This window comes from Bubalus bubalis, chromosome 20 (genome assembly GCF_019923935.1).
Source record: "Bubalus bubalis isolate 160015118507 breed Murrah chromosome 20, NDDB_SH_1, whole genome shotgun sequence".
NCBI lineage: Eukaryota > Metazoa > Chordata > Mammalia > Artiodactyla > Bovidae > Bubalus > Bubalus bubalis.
The window spans coordinates 3,944,176-3,963,476 of NC_059176.1; positions in this window are offsets into that span (position 1 = coordinate 3,944,176).

Below are 19,301 nucleotides of genomic sequence, written 5' to 3' on the forward strand. Positions count from 1 at the left end.
CATGGGTTCGATTCCTGGTCTGGGAAGATCCCAGATGCTGCAGGACAGCTAAGCCTGTGCACCACTACTGAGCCCGTGCGCCTGGAGACCCGGCTCCACACCTTGAGAAGCCCGTGCACGGCAACTGGAGATGGGCCCCCTCTCACCACAACTAGAGAAAATCCATGCAGCAATCAAGACCCAGGGCAGCCATAATTCATTAATGAATGAATTTTTTAAAAAGGCCTTCGAGAATAAGACTCCTGTGAGGAGGCAAAGGAAGACTTGATGGGAGTTGGCCACGCAGACCCCTGGCACCCAGGCACGGCTCCAGCATACTGTAGGCACTCAATGATTGCTCATGGTGAAAATCAATCCGCAACACCTTCCCTTTACAGAGCACCTCTGTGTATTATCTCATTTTGGGATGTCGACCAGGCAGGGGTATTAGTATTGCAGGACCACATCCCAGGAGGCTGAAACCCCAGACGGTTCTTGCCTCCCAGTTCTGGAGTCTGCAGTCTGCAGTCTGCACTGAAGATGCTGGTGGGGTTGCTTCCTCCGTGGTTCACGAGGGAAGCCAGGCCTCTCGGCTCGGCCTCTAGACCGCTGTCTTCTCCCTGGGTCTTCACGTTGTGTTCCCTGTGTGTGGGTCCCAGTTTCTCTTTTTGATGAGGACACCAGTCGAATGGAATTAGGGGCCTCCCCTGATGACGTCACTGCAAATTGATGACCTCCGCAAAGACCTCATCTCCAAATAGGTCGTATTCTCAGGTGCTGGGAGTTTGGATCCTAACGTGGTTTTTAGGGGGAGGTAAACGATTTGAACTATAACAGCAGGAGCAGTGGGGTGGAGGACCCAGAGAGAGGTCACGTGGCTGGGACAAGCCCACATCAGAGCCTTTGGCTTCAGACTCAGGGTTTTCCCGTGTCTCCTGAGGCCCCACCAGGCACACCAGGTGGAGGGACAGTCAGTACCGTGGGGACCAGAGCCAAGAGAAACCTGGGCCCAGAGGGAGCATGACCCTGGAGGAGACGGGGCCTTGCAGTGGGGTCCACGTGGAATTCCCCAGGTTGCCTGGGGGGAAACCTTACTCTGAAATTGAGGTTGCTGGGGTGGCGTCTCTCGAGTATGAAATCCTCAAGGTCAAATTCTAAACCGTGTGAACAGGGGGGTTGGTGGGGAGGAGTAGGACTGTTACAAAAAGGGGAGAAAAGGTGGAGAGGGGTTGACTAGGAGGCCACAGGTGGATGTGGGGGTAGTTCATGAGAAAACGGGTCAATCCCTGAATCCTAAGTGCTGCAAGTCTTGGAGGAGTTCAAAGTCACAGACCCAGGGTGTGGGAGGGGTTTTCTGCAGGTGATAAGTGTTGGGGGCGGAGGTGGGGTGGGGTGGGGTGGGGTGCCGAAAGGACTTCTCCTGTGTGATGAGAGTGCTGGGGGACCTGAACCATGAGCCACCTTGCAAGAAGGGCAACCTGAGCTCAGAGAGCCCAGGACACCCAGAGAAGCATCCAGGCCTCTTGGGAGAGGTCTCCTGCCCACGGCTGCCCAGACAGAGCCTTTCTTGTCCACACTTGTTGCAGCCAGAGCAGAATGGCCTTGGGGCCACAGAGCACCTGTCAGCCCTCCTTTTTGTTTTTTTGGCCTCCCGATGCGGGTTGTGGGATCTTAGTTTCCTGACCAGGGACTTAACCCGGGTGCCCCAGCTGTGAAAGCTCCAAGTCCTAACCACTGGACCTCCAGGGAAGTCCCCACATCTCTGCTGATTTGACTCTCAAACAGGCGAAGGTTCAAGGCTGCTGCAGCCGAATCCCAACTGCAGTCTTTTTCTTACGCTTCCATAGCACTGTCTCCACACTAGCATTAACCCGTGTGGTGGGAGGAGGCCTTCTCCTGAGGAGCAAGTCACAGGCCTCAGGAGCAGGAACAGTGCTGGGGGCCGGTGCTGGGGCGGGGGGCGGGTTGTGAATCTGTCCTGAAATATGGAAAAGTGCTCTCCCTGTGTAAAGTGGGAACAAGACAATTTTGAACTGTACAAAGTCAGAATTACAGATTATTATCATTCAGAGAAATGCATGCTCATAGTTATAAGTTTCTTATACAGACAGCTGTGGCAACCAGACGCACATAGAGTCATCTAGCAGGCCTCCCTGGAGACTGAAGTGAAGGAAAAAGTAATGATTTACTGTTTGTACCTAGAAGGTGGGCTTCCCAAGTGGTGCTAGTGGTAAAGAACCTGCAGAAGATGTAAGAGACATGGGTTCGATCCCTGGATCCAGAAGATCCCCTGGAGGAGGGCCCGGCAACCCACTCTAGTATCCTTGCCTGGAGAATCCCATGGACAGAGGAGTCTGGTGGGCTACAGTCCATGGGGTGGCAAAGAGTTGGACACGACTGAGCGACTTAGCACACATGCACTCGCCTGGAAGGCACGGAGGCTGACCGCATGTTCCACTGTGGTCCTCGGTTTCCATTTTCCAAAATATGACAATCACAATCCACCCAGCCATTCCCTTGAAACGGAGGTAATGTGGAATGACCACCAAAGCTGGTCATAAAAGGCTTTCCCTCAGGGCCTTGAGCTTAGAACCCAGCTGCCATGCTAGAAGGAAGCCAGGTGCACACACGGAGGCCTGTGTGGGTGTCCTGGCAGCACCCTCTGCTGAGATGCCAGCCCAGAGGCAGCACTAAGCTCACTCTAGGGCAAGCTGCCGACTGCCACACACCAGCAAGAGCACCAGATGAGCCCAGTCAACCCCCAGAACCCGGGGAGGAGATGACACCGTACTTATTGGAAATGCTTATTGTCGTGTTAAGCCACTCAGGTTTGGGGGTGGTTCATTAGGCAGCAATAAGGAACTGGAATAGATGGAAACAGTGCTTATAGGAGGCAGCCAACCAAGTGAACACGATTGATTTCACCCCATTGTTTACACATGACGTGCTTGAACACGCACACGAAATATTGCCTATTAGATGCATAGTTACCTCTGCCCACTTAATGATCAGCGAAGCACCCTGAGATGGGCGGGTGTGGGGAGCAGCAGACACACAGAGTATCCGTGGAGCCCGAGGCCCCAAAGACAATGCAGCGTTCACTCGTTAAGCAGATATTATTAGGTGTGTTTACTTAGGAGGAACAATCTGTGAAATAATAAATCTGCTGATTTCTATTCTTCTCCCTTTGCAGGCTGAGTTTTTATTATTTTCATCCTAGCACCAATTGGAAAACTGCAATGTCTAAATATTGAAATGGTGTGCTTCCAAAAGCTGCCAAGATGTACTGGCAACGTGAGTTTCTCTCCAGAGCCCTAAGTTTTAGAGAGCAATCCGAATGAGTCAGATCCTTGTGGTCAGGGGTGATGCAAGGCGTTCTGGTAACGACACCACACAGCTGGGCTCAGCTGCCCTCTGGGTGCAGGGCCCTTGCTCACAACCTCATTGAATCCTTAGAACAACCCTGCGACATGGTAATGACTGTCCCCACACCATAGACCCAGGCACCTCTCAGGGGTGCGTCCAGTTTTATGAGTCCTGAAGCTTTCAAGCTAGGGTGGATCCTGGAAGGGAAAGAATACACTTTAGAATACATGGTGAGGTACTGTGCCCTGGGCCGGCCCATGTGAAACAGGGGTCCCAAAGGTAAACTGTTTAGCTTCCTTTGAGCCTGTAAATGTTGACGTTGGACTCTAAAGCCCTGGCTGTCCGTGCAAAGCCCGAGGTATTTCTGTGACGCGCCAGTCTTCCTGTGTCATGGGCAACAGCAGGCCATGTCCAAGCTCGGGACGTGGCACTTTCCAAGGAGTTGGGTCTATAGGAAACGGCAGTGCGAGCTGGACTCTGCTTCCAGCTTCTCTACTGCAGGGTGGCCAGCGGCTGCCAGAACAGCAGAGTATCCGGGCACCTGCCCCATCGTGGGGGTCCTCCGGCCGGTCGCTGCCATCTGCGGTCGACTCCCTCCTGCCTACGTGTGCTAAGTCGCTTCAGTTGTGTCCAACTCTTTGAGACCCCATGGACTGTAGCCTACCAGGCTCCTGTGTCCACGGGATTCTCTAGGCAAGAACACTGGAGTGGGTTGCCATTTTCATCTCCAGGGCATCTTCCTGACCCAGGGATTAAACCTGCATCTCCTACATTGAGGTAGATTCTTTACCGCTGAGCCACTGGGGAAGTCGCCAACTCCATCCTGCTCTCCTGCCGTCTCTCCCAGGCTGCTGTCTTTTGCTCTCACAGGTGGGCACTGGGCACTCCTTCCAGCCTCTCATTTCCTCCTCCCGCCACTGGAAAACATTTGAGAAAGGCAGGGAAAGCCTCGTGGCTCTGCTGTCGACAGGAGGCCTTCTCTTCCTTCTGAAAGTAGAAACTGGCTCCATCTGGTCTGGCTGAGGCTGTCTGGTACCCGGTGGGCACCAGCGGTTCCCGGAAACCCATCTTCCTCCCACGCTTTCCCCAGTGTCCTCACCCCTGGCCCGTGATTCCTGCCTGAGATGCCTCTGGGAAAGCCATTCTTCCTTTTATTGTTGAACATTGCCCTCCTCTGGCTCCTCCTTTGAGCCACCCCCGGGGGAGAGTTTATTTCCACACTGCCGGCAGGGAACAACACTGTAGACCCATGCAAGGGGCTGGCAAATGTTTGGGGGTGTTAGAATCTTTTGGGGGAGGATAGTTAAAACAAGGGCCTTCCCTGGTAGCTCAGCGGTAAAGAATCTGCCTGCAATGCAGTAGACACAGGAGGCGCGGATTCGATCCCTAGGTCGGGAAGATCCCCTGGAGGAGTGCACAGCAACCCACTCTAGTATTCTTGCCTGGAGAATCCCATGGACAGAGGAGCCTGGAGGACTACAGTCCAGGGTGGCAAGGAGTCGGACACGACTGAAGTGGCTGGGCACGCAATGGACTGACATTAACTGCACGTAACTAAGGTGAACAATTTGAGAAGTTCTGACAGAGACAGCCACCCGCGAAATCTTCGCTATACCCAGATAAGGCAGCCCGGGCTCCCCGAGAGTTTCCTGTGTCTGTTTGGAGCCCCCCCTCCTGCTTCCCCAGAGCCCTCTCCCCTCCCAGGCAACAGCTGGGCTGCTTCCTGTGACTATATGTTACACACATGTCCTAGATTCGTATACAAATGAAATCAGGCAGGGGGTGCACGTTTTACACCTGCTTTCTATCACTCAGCATCATGATTCTGAGATTCATCCAATTTGCTGCATTTATCAATAACGATGTTTCCTGGGATCAGCCCTGCTCATGATGGACCATCCCGCTTATATGCCATTGGCTCCATTTGCTACTGCAATTTTGTTTGAATTTTGGTGTCCACGTGCATGAGAAAAACGGTCTATCCTTTTCTTCCTTCTCCCCTCCTTGGCTTTCTTCTTTTCTTCCTTTAAAAAACAAATCGTGTTTTCGTATCAAGGTAATACTGGTCTCATATGAGTTGGGAAATACTCTTTTTCAATTTTCTGAAAGAGTTTCGGTAGAATGAGTATTATTTCTTTCTTAAATGTTTAGTAGAATTCACCAGTGAAGACATATGAGCCTGGAGCTTTCCCTGAGGAAAAGTTTTCACTATAAATGTATTTCTTTAATAGGTTGAGGTAATGAGATAATAGATAAACCTATTCAGGTTATCTATTCCTTTTTGAGACAGCTGCTTTGTTTTTCAAGACGTTTGATCTTTTATTTCTTGGAACCATGCAGTGTCTAAGCGCGTGCATGCTCAATTGCTCAGTAGTATCCAACTCTGCGACCCTATGGACTGCAGCTCGCCATGCTCCTCTGTCCATGGGATTATCCTGGCAGGAATACTGGAGTGTGTGTTAGTTGCTCAGTCTCATATCTGACTCTTTGCGACCACATGGACTGTAGCCCACCAGGCTCCTCTGTCCACAGGATTTTCCAGGCCAGAATACTGGAGTGGGTTGCCATTCCCTTCTCCAGGGGTTCTTCCCGACCCAGGGATTGAAATTAGGTCTCCTGCATTGCAGACAGATTCTTTACCACTGAGCCATTGGGGAAGCCATTTTATTGATTTGTTTTTTATATAATTTTGTTGTATTTATTTTTGGCTGTGATGAGTCTTCGTTGCTGCTCGGGCTCTCTCTAGTTTCAGCGAGTGGGGGCTTCTCTTTGTTGCGGTGCGTGAGCTTCTCACTGCGGTGGCTCCTCTTGTTGCCGAGCACGGACTCTGGGTGCTCAGGCTTCAGTAGCCGTGGCTCCCGGGCCCTGGAGCACAGGCTCAGTGGTTGAGGCTCATGGGCTTAGTTATTCCACAGCATGTGGGATCTTTCCAGATCAGGGATCGAACCCTTGTCTCTGCCTTGGCAGGTGGATTCTTTACCACCAGGGAAGCCCTCATACATTTTATTTACATATAGGTTATAAAATCCTACAACGCATTTTTGATTTTGTGTAGATGATACATTATACTTTAAAAAATTTAAATAGTGAGGAAAAACGGCAAACCCACGTAGTTGCCATTTCCAGTGCTATTCATTCCTTTCTGTAAATCCGTATTTTTACCTGATGTCATTTTCCTCCTGCATAAATGGCATCCTTTAACATGTCCTATAGTAAAGATCTGCTAGTAAATACGTTAAGCATGTGTGTATGTCTGAAATCATCTTTATTTTGTTTTCATTAAAAACCTATTTTTTGGGGTGCAGAATTCTAGGGTAATTGTGGGGTTCACTTCATTTGTTTTCACATTCTCAAGGATTAGTGTGTTCTGTTGCCTGATACCCAGTGAGTTGAGAACTCTCATTTCTTACATTTGGTCCAGTTTATTTTGGTTGTTTCAAGTAGGAGGGTAAATCCATTCTCTACTACTCCATCTTGTCTGGGAGTGGAAGTTTTCGTCTTCTTTTAAAGTTGAAAATAAGAAAGCTGTGGTACATATACACAATGGAGTATCACTCAGCCATTAAAAAGAATACATTTGAATCAGTTCTAATGAGGTGGATGAAACTAGAGCCTATTATACAGAGTGAAGTAAGCCAGAAAGAAAAACACCAATACAGTATACTAACACATATATATGGAATTTAGAAAGATGGTAACAATAACCCTGTATACGAGATAGCAAAAGAGACGCTGATGTATAGAACAGTCTTATGGACTCTGCGGGAGAGGGAGAGGGTGGGATAATTTGGGAGAATGGCATTGAAACGTGTAAAATATCCTATATGAAACGAGTCGCCAGTCCAGGTTCGATGCACAATACTGGATGCTTGGGGCCGGTGCACTGGGACGACCCAGAGGGAGGGTATGGGGAGGGAGGAGGGAGGAGGGTTCAGGATGGGGAACACGTGTACACCTGTGGCGGATTCATGTTGATGTATGACAAAATCAATACAATGTTTTAAAGTTAAAAAATAAAATAAAAAAAATAAAGTTGAAAATACTCTTCCAATTATAAAATGAGTTCACACTCAATGAAAAAGAATCAGAAAATAACAGAAACATAACGAAGAAACTATTCATCACTCCCGGTGTCATCTCGCCATAACCACTGTTAATGTTTGGGTCTGTTTTTTGTCACCTTTTTTCTGTGTGTTTGTGAGCGTGTAGCAGGGTCAGAAAACCACTCACAGTACATCAGATGTGCAAAGAAAACAGGGCTTCTTTATCTTCCTACTTAATTAATCTGATCGTTCTTGAGAGATACCATCTGCTGGGTAATAAGAAGGGGGGAAAAGCAGGAGTCCATTCTAGTAACCTTAGTCTAATGATTTTAATGTAGACATTTTTTTTTTTTTGAGAAACTCATTGTTCTTAGGCTGAAATGCTTGACCAAACAGGTATCTTCCTGCTCTCATCTTTGACTTCTCAAGACTGCCTCTAGTATATGGGGGAAGAGTTGTGGGATTTCTGGGTCCTATTTGTAGCAGGAGGAAGGGGACCTGTCAGTCACTTCAGTTCAGTCGCTCAGTCGTGTCTGACTCTTTGCGACCCCATGGACCGCAGCACGCCAGGCCTCCCTGTTCATCACCAACTCCCGGAGTTCACTCAGACTCATGGCAATCAAGTCGGTGATGCCATCCAGCCATCTCATCCTCTGTCGTCCCCTTCTCCTCCTGCCCCCAATCCCACCCAGCATCACAGTCTTTTCCAATGAGTCAGCTCTTCGCAAGAGATGGCCAAAGTATTGGAGTTTCAGCCTCAGCATCAGTCCTTCCAATGAACACCCAGGACTGATCTCCTTTAGGATAGACTGGTTGGATCTCCTTGCAGACCAAGTGACTCTCAAGAGTCTTCTCCAACACCACAGTTCAAAAGCATCAATTCTTCGGCACTCAGCTTTCTTCACAGTCCAACTCTCACTTCTATACATGACCACTGGAAAAACCATAGCCTTGACTAGACGGACCTTTGTTGGCAAATATCTCTGCTTTTAAATATGCTATCTAGGTTGGTCATAACTTTCCTTCCAAGGAGTAAGCGTCTTTTAATTTCATGGCTGCAGTAACCATCTGCAGTGATTTTGGAGCCCAGAAAAATAAAGTCTGACACTGTTTCCACTGTTTCCCCATCTATTTCTCATGACGTGATGGGGCCAGATGCCATGATCTTCATTTCCTGAATGTTGAGCTTTAAGCCAACTTTTTCATTCTCCTCTTTTACTTTCATCAAGAGGCTTTTTAGTTCCTCTTTTCTTTCTGGCATAAGGGTGGTGTCATCTGCATATCTGAGGTTATTGATATTTCTCCCGGCAATCTTGATTCCAGCTTGTGCTTCTTCTAGCCCAGCGTTTCTCATGATGTACTCTGCATAGAAGTTAAATAAGCAGGCTGACAGTATACAGCCTTGACGTACTCCTTTTCCTATTTGGAACCAGTCTGTTGTTCCATGTCCAGTTCTAACTGTTGCTTCCTGACCTGCATACAGATTTCTCAAGAGGCAGATCAGGTGGTCTGGTATTCCCATCTCTTTCAGAATTTCCCACAGTTTATTGTGATCCACACAGTCAAAGGCTTTGGCATAGTCAATAAAGCAGAAATCGATGTTTTTCTGGAACTCCCTTGCTCCTGTGGTCCACATACATTCTCCAGGTTCTCCCTGATCTGAGCCGCAAAATAGTTGGCCTGGCTGCTCCATGGAACAGTGGTTGCTGAGGGACAATGATGGCAGGAGACCAGCTCACGCAGGGATCATGTAGGGCCTTGTGGGCCATTGTAAAGACTTAGTTTTTATCCCGGTGAAATAGAGGAGCCACTGGAGTGGTTTACTGCAGTGGTAAGAGATGAAAGTGAAAGTGAAGTCGCTCAGTTGTGTCCGACTCTTTGCGACTCCATGGACTGTAACCCACCAGGCTCCTCCATCCATGGGATTTTCCAGGCAAGAATACTGGAGTGGGTTGCCATTTCCTTCTCCAGGAGATCTTCCCGACCCAGGGGTTGAACCCTGCTGGGTCTCCCGCATTGTAGGCAGATGCTTTACTGTCTTAAAATGGGTTCAAGAGAAAATGGGAGAAAAGAAATAGGAAATAGCAAAAATCAATACTTTCCAAGTCTTACTGAAAGGAGGAGGGAAATGGAATGAGGAATGATGAGTTTGTTTTCTTGTTTGTTTCAGTGGGAAATAGTGGGAGTTATCCAATGGAGAGGGGAATGAGGGCTGGTGGGAAGTTGCTGAAGACTGAAGATCTGGTACCTAAGTGGGGTGGGGGTTGGCCTTAGGGCACAGCCAGGGTACCGTAGGGCAGGCAGCTGGGCAGATGTGGAAGGGACTGTGTTGATGTTCCTGGATGGTTTCCCTTTCTCAGTGAAAAAGGGAAATAAGTTCATCAGCTGGACACAGTGTCTTGAAATGAGGAAGGAGCTGCTGGGGCTTTGGGGAGAACCGAGTAGACAGGCTTGCCAGCCTGCACTAAGGGCGTATTTGAGATCGATGTGCAGGAATTAAAGTGAGACCAGTCACCATGTTTGCAAGTTTCCCTTCATCCTCCTTCAGCTTAACAGGCACTGCCACGGTTTAACCAAGTTCAAGGTTTTCCCAGGCAAATACAGTAAAGTGAGAGGGAGGGGAGGGAGCTGAAAACCTACCCGAGGTGAGGCGGAGCCGCAGTGATGGCTTATGCAACCCTAGTCGGGGAGGAAGGGAGCCAGGACCTCGGCTGGGGGAGGGGCAACTAAAAATCAGGAAGAAAAATCAATGACGTGTAGAGCTCAGCAGAAACGACAGTTGTTGGCTGGTGCGTTGTTGGTGGGAACATAAATTGGTACAGTCACTGTAAAAAATGCTTCCCGGGTGGCTCAAATGGTAAAGAATCCACCTGCCGATGCAGGACCTGCAGGTTTGATCTGTGTCAGGAAGATCCCCTGGGGAAGGAAATGGCCACTCACTCCAGTATTCTTGCCTGGGAATTTCCATGGACAGAGGAGCCTGGTGGGCTATGGTCCATGGGGTCACAAAAGATTTGAACATGACTTAGAGACTAAAACAATATATACAATTATGTATATATGTATGTATATGTGTATATATGCTAAGTGAAAAAAGCCAAGCATAGAGAGACACTGCAATAACTCACTTCTTTGTGGAATCTAAACAAGTTCAACTCACAGAAGCAGAGAGTAAACGGTGGTTATCAGGGGCTGAGGAGTGGGGTAAATGGGGACATATTGGTCAAAGGGTATCCAGTTTCAGTTATGCATGATGAGAAAGTCTGACTTAGTTAATGCTACTATATTGTATACTTGAAATTTTCTAAGAGAGTAGATCTCAAATGTTCTCATCACATGCACACCCAAAACTATTTAAGATGTTAGCTTGATTGTAGTAACTATTTCACAATGTATGCATATATCAAAATGTCACATGGACACTGTAGACGTATATAATTCTTATTTGTCGGTTATATTTCAGTACAAGTGGAAACACTTTCTGAGACTAATTGAGGCCTCAAAAATTATTAGTGAGATATTTTACATTTTTTTCCACACTAGGTCTTTGACATCACACTGGCTAGCGTGTGTGGCCACTGCCTTGGACAGAGAGGATGAATACGGGTGAGTGCGGCCAAAGGGGAGTGGGAGGCGAGATCATTAGAGGAGCGGAGGTCAAAGGTTGGATACATTGTCTCTGTGGATTTCAGATCACCCAGAACCAGAACTTGAGGTGCTTAGAGTGAGTGACAATGAACTAGAGGTGAAGATCTCTAGGAGATGGCTGGTAAGGGGGACCAGGGATTTGCAGAGAGCACAGGCAGGAGCTGGAGGATTGGGGGAAGGTGGCAGGGATGCTGCTGGTGCTGCTGCTGCTGCTAAGTCACTTCAGTCGTGTCCAACTCTGTGGGACCCCAGAGACGGCAGCCCACCAGGCTCCCCCATCCCTGGGATTCTCCAGGCAAGAACACTGGAGTGGGTTGCCATTTCCTTCTCCAATTCAGGAAAGTGAAAAGTGAAGGTGAAGTCCCTCAGTTGTGTCCAACTCTTTGCGACTCCATGGACTGCAGCCCACCAGGCTCCTCCGTCCATGGGATTTTCCAGGCAAGAGTACTGGAGTGGGGTGCCATTGCCTTCTCTGCAGGGATGATAACCTGAAAGTAAATACAAAAAATCTATTTTTTTTTTGTTTTTTGTGTAACAAAAAATTTTGTCATTTTCAAATAACAATAAACAATATTGTTATTGTTTATAACAATAAAATAAAACAGCATTTTATTGTTAATAAGGATGCTACCAAGAGCAAGTCTTTCTGGACACAGACCAAGAAGATGGGGAGAACTTGCATGGGAGAGATACTCGCCATCAGATTCTGCTCATCTCCTAACCCAAACCCATCTTCCATCCCTCCTCCACCCCTCTCACTGCGCCCTCTGGACCTTAACCTTGCAGGGACCACACTCCTAAGAGACGACCCAGGGGTTCTGGGCTTCTTTGGTGAATCAGGAGAATAGGGATGAAAACACTCTCTTTTGGCTTGATTTGTAGCAATCACCCATTTCCATGGTGTAAATATCCTTACCACTTCTGGTTTCAAGTTATAGGTGGTTTAACAACTAGCGTGCATCATGCCTAAAAATGGAACAATTGACTCTTGCAAGCTGGTACAAACCATTCCAGCAGCAGACCACTGGATACAGGGTCTGGTGGTCTCCAAACCAGATGGCATGAGGGGGATGTGAGAGCAGAGGCTGGAGGCGGGGGAGGGAGGCATGGAGGTCTTAAAAGAATGACGGAGAGCTGCCTTTGCACCACTCTCATGGGGTCTGGAGAAGTGGGCTGTATTTTTAAACCAACTTTTAATAAGAATTTTACTGTTTTTTGTGATGAGTCACCCAGATGCCTCTTCCTGGAAGGACCGTCATCCCAGCTGCTGGGATTATAAGGTCGGCTGACTCCATCCACCTCAGGACTACTCTCTAGGGTCAATTTCAGTTCACGCACACCCCATGGGAGCCGCCACCTGGTCTGCATTGCAGTTTCTCCCTCCCTTTGCCCTGCGCTGCCCTCCCCTCCCATCCACAGGTATCAATCCCAAGGCCAGTCCCTAAGAAACATCTAACTCCATCTCAGACCCTGCTTCCCAAAGAACCCAACTGGCAATCCTCACCCCACAGGGATGAATTTGAAAGAGTCAGTTTGATAAGGTGGAAAGGTGCCCATATGAATTTGCCACTTTGATAACTGGTGGGGTTGAATCTTTTTTATAGGCATTGACTGAATTACTTCCTTTGTGGATTGCCCTTTTGAATTGCTTCGTTTGCTTGTTTTTCTATTAGGGTGTTTGTCTTTTTTTCTTTCTTTATTGATGAGAGTGCCTACGTGTGTTACCATCATAAAGATATTCATCTTTGCTTTCTGTGTGTGTTTCACAAAATGTTCTCAGGCTTCCCAGTCTGTGATATGTGTCTCTTTTGTGGTTAAGACTCGGTCACACTGCCCTACCACCTCCTAACTGTGTAACTTGGGTTCATCCTTTATCTACCGGAGCCTTTGTTTTTCATCTGTGGTTGTGTATTTGCTCCGTTGTGTCTGACTCTTTGCAGCCCCATGGACTCTTTGCAGCCCTCCAGGCTCCTCTGCCCATGGAATTTTCCAGGCAAGAATACTGGAGCAGAGTGCCATTTCATACTCCCAAGGAATCTTCCTGACCCAGGGATCAAACTCACATCTCTTGTTATCTCCTGTGTTGGCAGGTGGGTTCTTTACCATTAGTCCCACCTGGGAAGCCCTTTTAATCCATAATTGGGGGAAATATTAATACTCTCTAGGCTTGTTATGAGGACTGTATGAGTTAACAACATGCTTATAACAGCGCCTGGGATACAATATATATGAGATAATTATTTGCTTTTTATTAGTATGTATATTATTTTTTCTTATTAGCCACACAAAGGTTACATAAATTTTTTTATTGACATATAGCTGATTTACAACATTATGTTAATTTCTTCTGTGTAGCAAACTGACTCAGATATCTATCTATCTACCTATATATATACACACACATATATGCTCCTTCATATTCTTTTCCATTATGGTTTATCCCAGGATATTGAATATAGTTCCCCGTGACACACAGTAGGGCCACGTTTTTTATCCATTCTCTATATAATAGTTGCATGTACTACCCCCAGCTCCCAGTCCAGCCCTCCCCCACTCCCGCCCCCTTGGCAGCCACAAGCCTGTCCTCAATGTCTGTGATCTGTTTCTGCTTTGTAGATAGGTTCATTTGTGGCATATTTTAGATTCTGCAAATAAGTGATTGCAGATGATGTTTGTCCTTCTGACTTATTTCACTTAGCATGATAAGCTCTAGGTCATCCGTGTTGTACAGATGGCCTTATTCCATGCTTTCTTATGGCTGAGCAGTATTCAGTCGTGTATCTGTGCCACATCTTCTTGATCCATTCCTCTGCTGATGGACAGTTGGCTTGTTTCTGTGTCTTAGCCATTGTGAATAGTGCTGTTCTGAACATAGGGGTGCGTGTCTCTATCTGAATCATGTGGTAACTCTATTTTTAGTTTTCTGAGAAAACGCCACACTGTGGTCCATAATGGCTGCACCAACTTATATTCCCACCATGGTGTGGGAGGGCTCGCTTTTATCCACACCCTTTACAGAACTTGTTTTTGTGGACTTTTTGATAAGGGTCATTCTGACTGGCGTGAGGCATGCCTCATTATAGTTTTGATTTGTGTTTCTCTAATAATTAGCGATGTTGAGCATTTTTTCAGGTGCCTATCAGCCTTATGCAGAGGTTAAATTTTATGTAGTAAGAGATATCTTTTATGGGTTTTGCTCTTAAAAGTGATATTCAGGAAAAACTTTATTGTAAGATTATATAAATATCTACCACAACTTTCTTAGTTGTACTTTATAGCTTTGTTAAAATATACAGATAATATATATATAATATACTACACATATTCATATGTATTTGAATCTTACGCTCATCCAGGCCCCAGAATGTGTTTTGATATGAGATTTAAGACTGTGTGCAGACATACAGTGCCTGCGCATCCAGTGTTCCTTTAAGGAGCTGTATTAGTGTTCTCCAGAGAAACAGAGCCAATAGGATATTTGTGTATTTCAAAGGGGATTTCTCATGAGGACTTGGTTCACTCAATTTTGGAGGCTGGGGAATCCCACAATGTGCTGGAGGCCCAGGACAGCTGGTGCTGCAATTCAGTCTGAGTCTGAACACCTGAGAACTAGGAAGCCGATGGTGTGAATCCCAGCCAGAGGGCAGGAGGAGATGGCAGGAATCATCAGTGAAGCAGGGAAAACAAAGGGGAGAATCCCCTCCTCCACCCACCTTCTCTTCTATTCAGGCCTTCAATAGATTGAATGATCCCCACCCACATAGAGGGCAATTATTCTACCAAGTCCACTGATTTAAATACTAATCTCATCCAGAAACACCTTCACATACACGCTCGGAAACGATGTTTAATCTGGGCACCAGTCAAGCTGACGCAGAATTAACCATCACAAGTCCATTCTTTGTCAACCTGGCACCACACAAACCTCCTAAAACCCTACTTTATCTCCAGATAAGTCAGAACAAGGTCATAATTCTGCCTAACGATATAACTATCCTGTGTACAACAGAAAAACACTAACTCTTTCCCTAGAAGTGGAGGTAAGGTCCTTAACTGATGTGTCCTTTCTCCTTGATGTTCTGTTACGAACATACTCTGATGTAAAATGAACAATATTTAACTACTATGATACAAAGTCAATATATCTTATACGATAAGGGAATAAGAGAGGAAAGAAAACACACACATATTCATAGCAAAATAGGGAGGAAGTACTCGTAACAATAACACTCCTTGTTTCTGTAATAGGTCATGTGATCACAGCTGGTATTTACAATGACCTACTTCCACAACCTGTTCTTTTTTCTCTTTGCCTTTTGTAAGCCCCTTAGCTGGTTGTGGTTCTTTATATGGTGGGGTGACCAAACCTTCATTCCTAAAGGGTCTGGGTCACTAGTGGTCCTGCCTGGATGAGGGCCATTTCAATTTTTCGTAAACACTAAACTCAGAGACCCTCTAAGGTGCCTCTTGTTTTCCAGACACACTCTGGTCCACTAGCACCACCGAGGAAGCCCCCCAGTCAGCATAATGTCATCAGTATACTGGACCAGGGTGATGCCTGTGGACGGAAAAGCGGCTGAGGTCCCTGTGAACTAAATGATGGCCCATGGGGGAGAGCTGATTCACCCCTGAGGCAGGGCAGTGCGGTGTGCATGGTCTTGCCAGCTGACGGCATCTGGCTTCTGCTAAGCCTCATGGACAGAGATGGGGGAAAGACATTTTCCAGAGCAGTAGCTGCATGCCAGGGGCCAGGGGATGCATCAATTTGCTCAAGCAATGACGCCACATCTGGTGCAGCAGCTGTGATTGGAGTTACCACCTGGTTAAGCCAATGACAATTTTCTGTCATTCTCAAGATCCATCTGTCTTTGCACTGGCCAAATAGTTGAGCTAATCGGGGTGCGGTGGGCATTGCCAGCTGGCATTGTTCAGGTCTTTGATGATCGCATACCTCTCCACATCCCTCCAGGGTCCACTACTGTCCTGGGTAGAGTCTGCTCTAGGGGCTTCCACTTGGCCCTTCCCACCATCAGAGCTGTTACTCCACGGATCAGAGAACCAACATGGAACTCTGCCTTCTGCTGAATGTGTGTTTTCCAATTATGCACAGGATGGGACAATGACCGCAAGACGGGCTTGGGGACCCACTGTGAGACAGACTTGAGCTAAAGCTCCATTGACCACCTGACCTCCATAAACCCTAGTCTGATTAGAGAGCCATGGTGACATCTGGAGTCTCCTGGAATCAGTCCAGAACCAGTGTCCAGTAGTCTCAAAAGGTCCAATTGTTCCCTTTTCCCCAGGGTGCAGTGGTCTAGGGATGGAAGAAAGGAAGGAGAAAACCTAACCTGATATATTTCAGTAATGTGCTGGGACCTGGCCTCCCTTCATTCAGGGGTCCCGGGTCTGTAAACTGCCCCAAGTCTGGGAATCCACTGAGGGGCCGTGACTCTGCTTTTATGACTGTGGTCAGTCATGTGTTCCCTTGACCCGGAAATACTCTGTTTATAGAGACCAAGTAAGAACTGAGCAGGCTTCCTGCCTGTTTCCCTTCTAGAAACATCATGATCCTGCACCTCCCAAGACTGCTGCAGCCAGTGCCCCCATCCCCAGGGCAGCCCACTGCTGACCCATGCCTCCATAGAGTTTTTACATAAATAAAAGACCAAAGGCTTTACTTCTTATTACAGTACATGGTCTGAAATTGTACCCAGTATATGGAAGACAGCTGAAAGGAGAAATTTTTCTTTAAGAGGCTATAATGACTCAACAGCTCATTTTCTGTTTATCATAGACATTATCATGGAAGGCAAATTGAAGATATTCCAAGACAGAAAGGATGTCATGACTCTAGGTATTAATTCTTCAGTCAAGAGTTTGTCCTCACAAAAACTGTTTATGTTTTTCACAAAACTAGATTTAAAATCTCTTTGCTGGATATATGCAGTGCATCAGAAAAAGCAACTAGTTCACGATAAGCTGGATTCTCCAGGATCATCGCCCGGAGGTCTGTATGAGCCGGACCATCCTCACCGCGGCTTTGACTCTGCGTCCACCACCTCCTGCCTTTGGTGGGTGAGTGCCATTTGGCCCCGGGAATCCCGTGGCCCAATCCTCCCCTTGCATTTAGATTTCCCACCTCAGTGACTCCAGTTCCCCGGAGGTCTGATCTACAGAGTAGGGCAATCACAGAGCCCAGCTGGGACGGCTGGACTCCCGTCAGCAAATGATTCCTCACAGTCTCGGTGAAAGGTGCCTTCTGGACCCTCCCACTGTGGGTGAGTAGATCTTCAATGATAAAGCCACTCTAACCTCCCAGTCTCCCTAGGCCTTTGAGCCCCTCTCTGTACATTCAAGCAAGGAATGGTGCAGTTCACTCAGGTTGCACCACCTTTGGGTCCATGTTGGATCCATCAGAGCCCTTTCTAACTTTCCAAGCTGCTCGGTGAATGTAGAATTTCTGCATAGTGAGTCCACATCAAAAAATTCAGCCTAACCAACCTATGTTTCTTCCGCCATACCCCATAGCCCTAGTATCAATTCCTACACATGTCTCCTGGTTTCTGTCTGTGAATTAGGAAACTCACATAGTTCTCTTGCAAACAGGGCTCCTCCTCCGTGAGCCATGCTTTGTACTTCACTTTAGGGTCCTCCTGGGACTAGATTCTAGTAATGGGCTTACCTGGTGGCTCAGATGGTCAAAATCTGCCGGCAATGAGAGAGAGCCGGGTTCGATCCCTGGGTGGGGAAGATCCCCTGGAGGAGGGCGTGGCAACCCACTCTAGTATGGTTATCTGGAGAATCCCGTGGACAGAGGAGCCTGGCAGGGGGTCCATGGGGTCGCAGAGTCGGACATGACTGAGAGACTAACAACAACAAAAAATAGGTCTAGAAGTAAAGAGGGGTGGTGAGATGGGTCCTGAGGAGAGTCAAGCTTGTCCTGCATGACACCTGCCTCAGGAAGCCAGCAGTTTTCATCTCCTCAGACCGAGGTAGAAAGTCGGGTTCCTACTCTGGAGAGGCCAACAGCCCTGCAAAGTGGGCAGACCCTGCTACTGGGAGAGAAGACCACCAGAATCTGAGGCTCCGTGTTCCCAGGTCATCAGGGTCTCTCCTCACATCCTCATGCCCCACAGCCAACACCTTCACTTTATTACTTTTTTGGAAAACATTTAAGAATATATCTAGGGACTTCCTTGGTCCTCCAGTGGTTAAGAATCTGCCTGCCAATGTGGGGAACATGGGTTTGATCCCTGGTCAGGGAAGATTTCATCTGCCTCAGAGCAACTAAGCCTGTTTGCCACAAGTACTGATCCCTTGTGCCTAGAGCCGCACTCTGCAACAAGAGATGCCACTGCAATGAGAAGCCGGTACCCTGCAACTAGAGAGTGGCCTCTGCTCGCTGCAACTCGAGAAAGCCCGCACACGGCGGCCAACCCCCAGTGCGGCCATAAAAAAGAATGTGTGTTCCGTTGCTCAGTCGTGTCTGACTCTTTGTGAACCTTTGGACTGTAGCCCGCCAGGCTCCTCTGTCCATGGGATTCTCTAGGCAAGAACACTGGAGTGGGTTGCCATTTCCTTCTCCAGGGGATCTTCCCAACCCGGGGTGGAATCTGCATCTGCTGTGTCATCTGCCTTGCTGGTGTATTCTTTACCGCTGAGCCATTGGGGAAGCCCAAATGTATCTTTATTTACTAAAACAGTGTGCAATATTAAAATATGTTAATGTATATAATGATCTGCTATTGTCATCTAAAACAATTATGTAACTCAAGCTCTACATTTAATATTAGCAAGATTTTTGTTTTGTTTTTGAAACATTTTACTTTATGCTGGGGCTTTCCAGATGGTTCTGTGATAAAGAATCCGCCTGCCCATGTAAGAGCTGCAGGAGCCACGGGTTCAATCTCTGGGTCAGGGAAGGTCCTTGGAGGAGGAAATGGCAGCCCATTCCAGTATTCTTGCCTGGAAAATCCCATGGATAGAGAAACCTGGTGGGCTATAGTCCATGGGTCACAGAGAGTCAGACGCGACAGCGCACGCGCACAGGCACGTATTTGGTGAACAGCGTCGTGTTCGTTTCCGGTGTGCAGCACGGTTTTAATGTCCGGACTTTTACAGGAGCTGCCCTTTGAGGCTGAGAGTTCAATTTGCGTTGTAATTCAGCCAGTCACAGGATGAACTGTTTGACGCTCAGCAGTTCCAGCCCGGCAGCTCTGCAGATGACCATCTCCTTCAGGGCACACGGGGAAGCTCTTGGGTTAT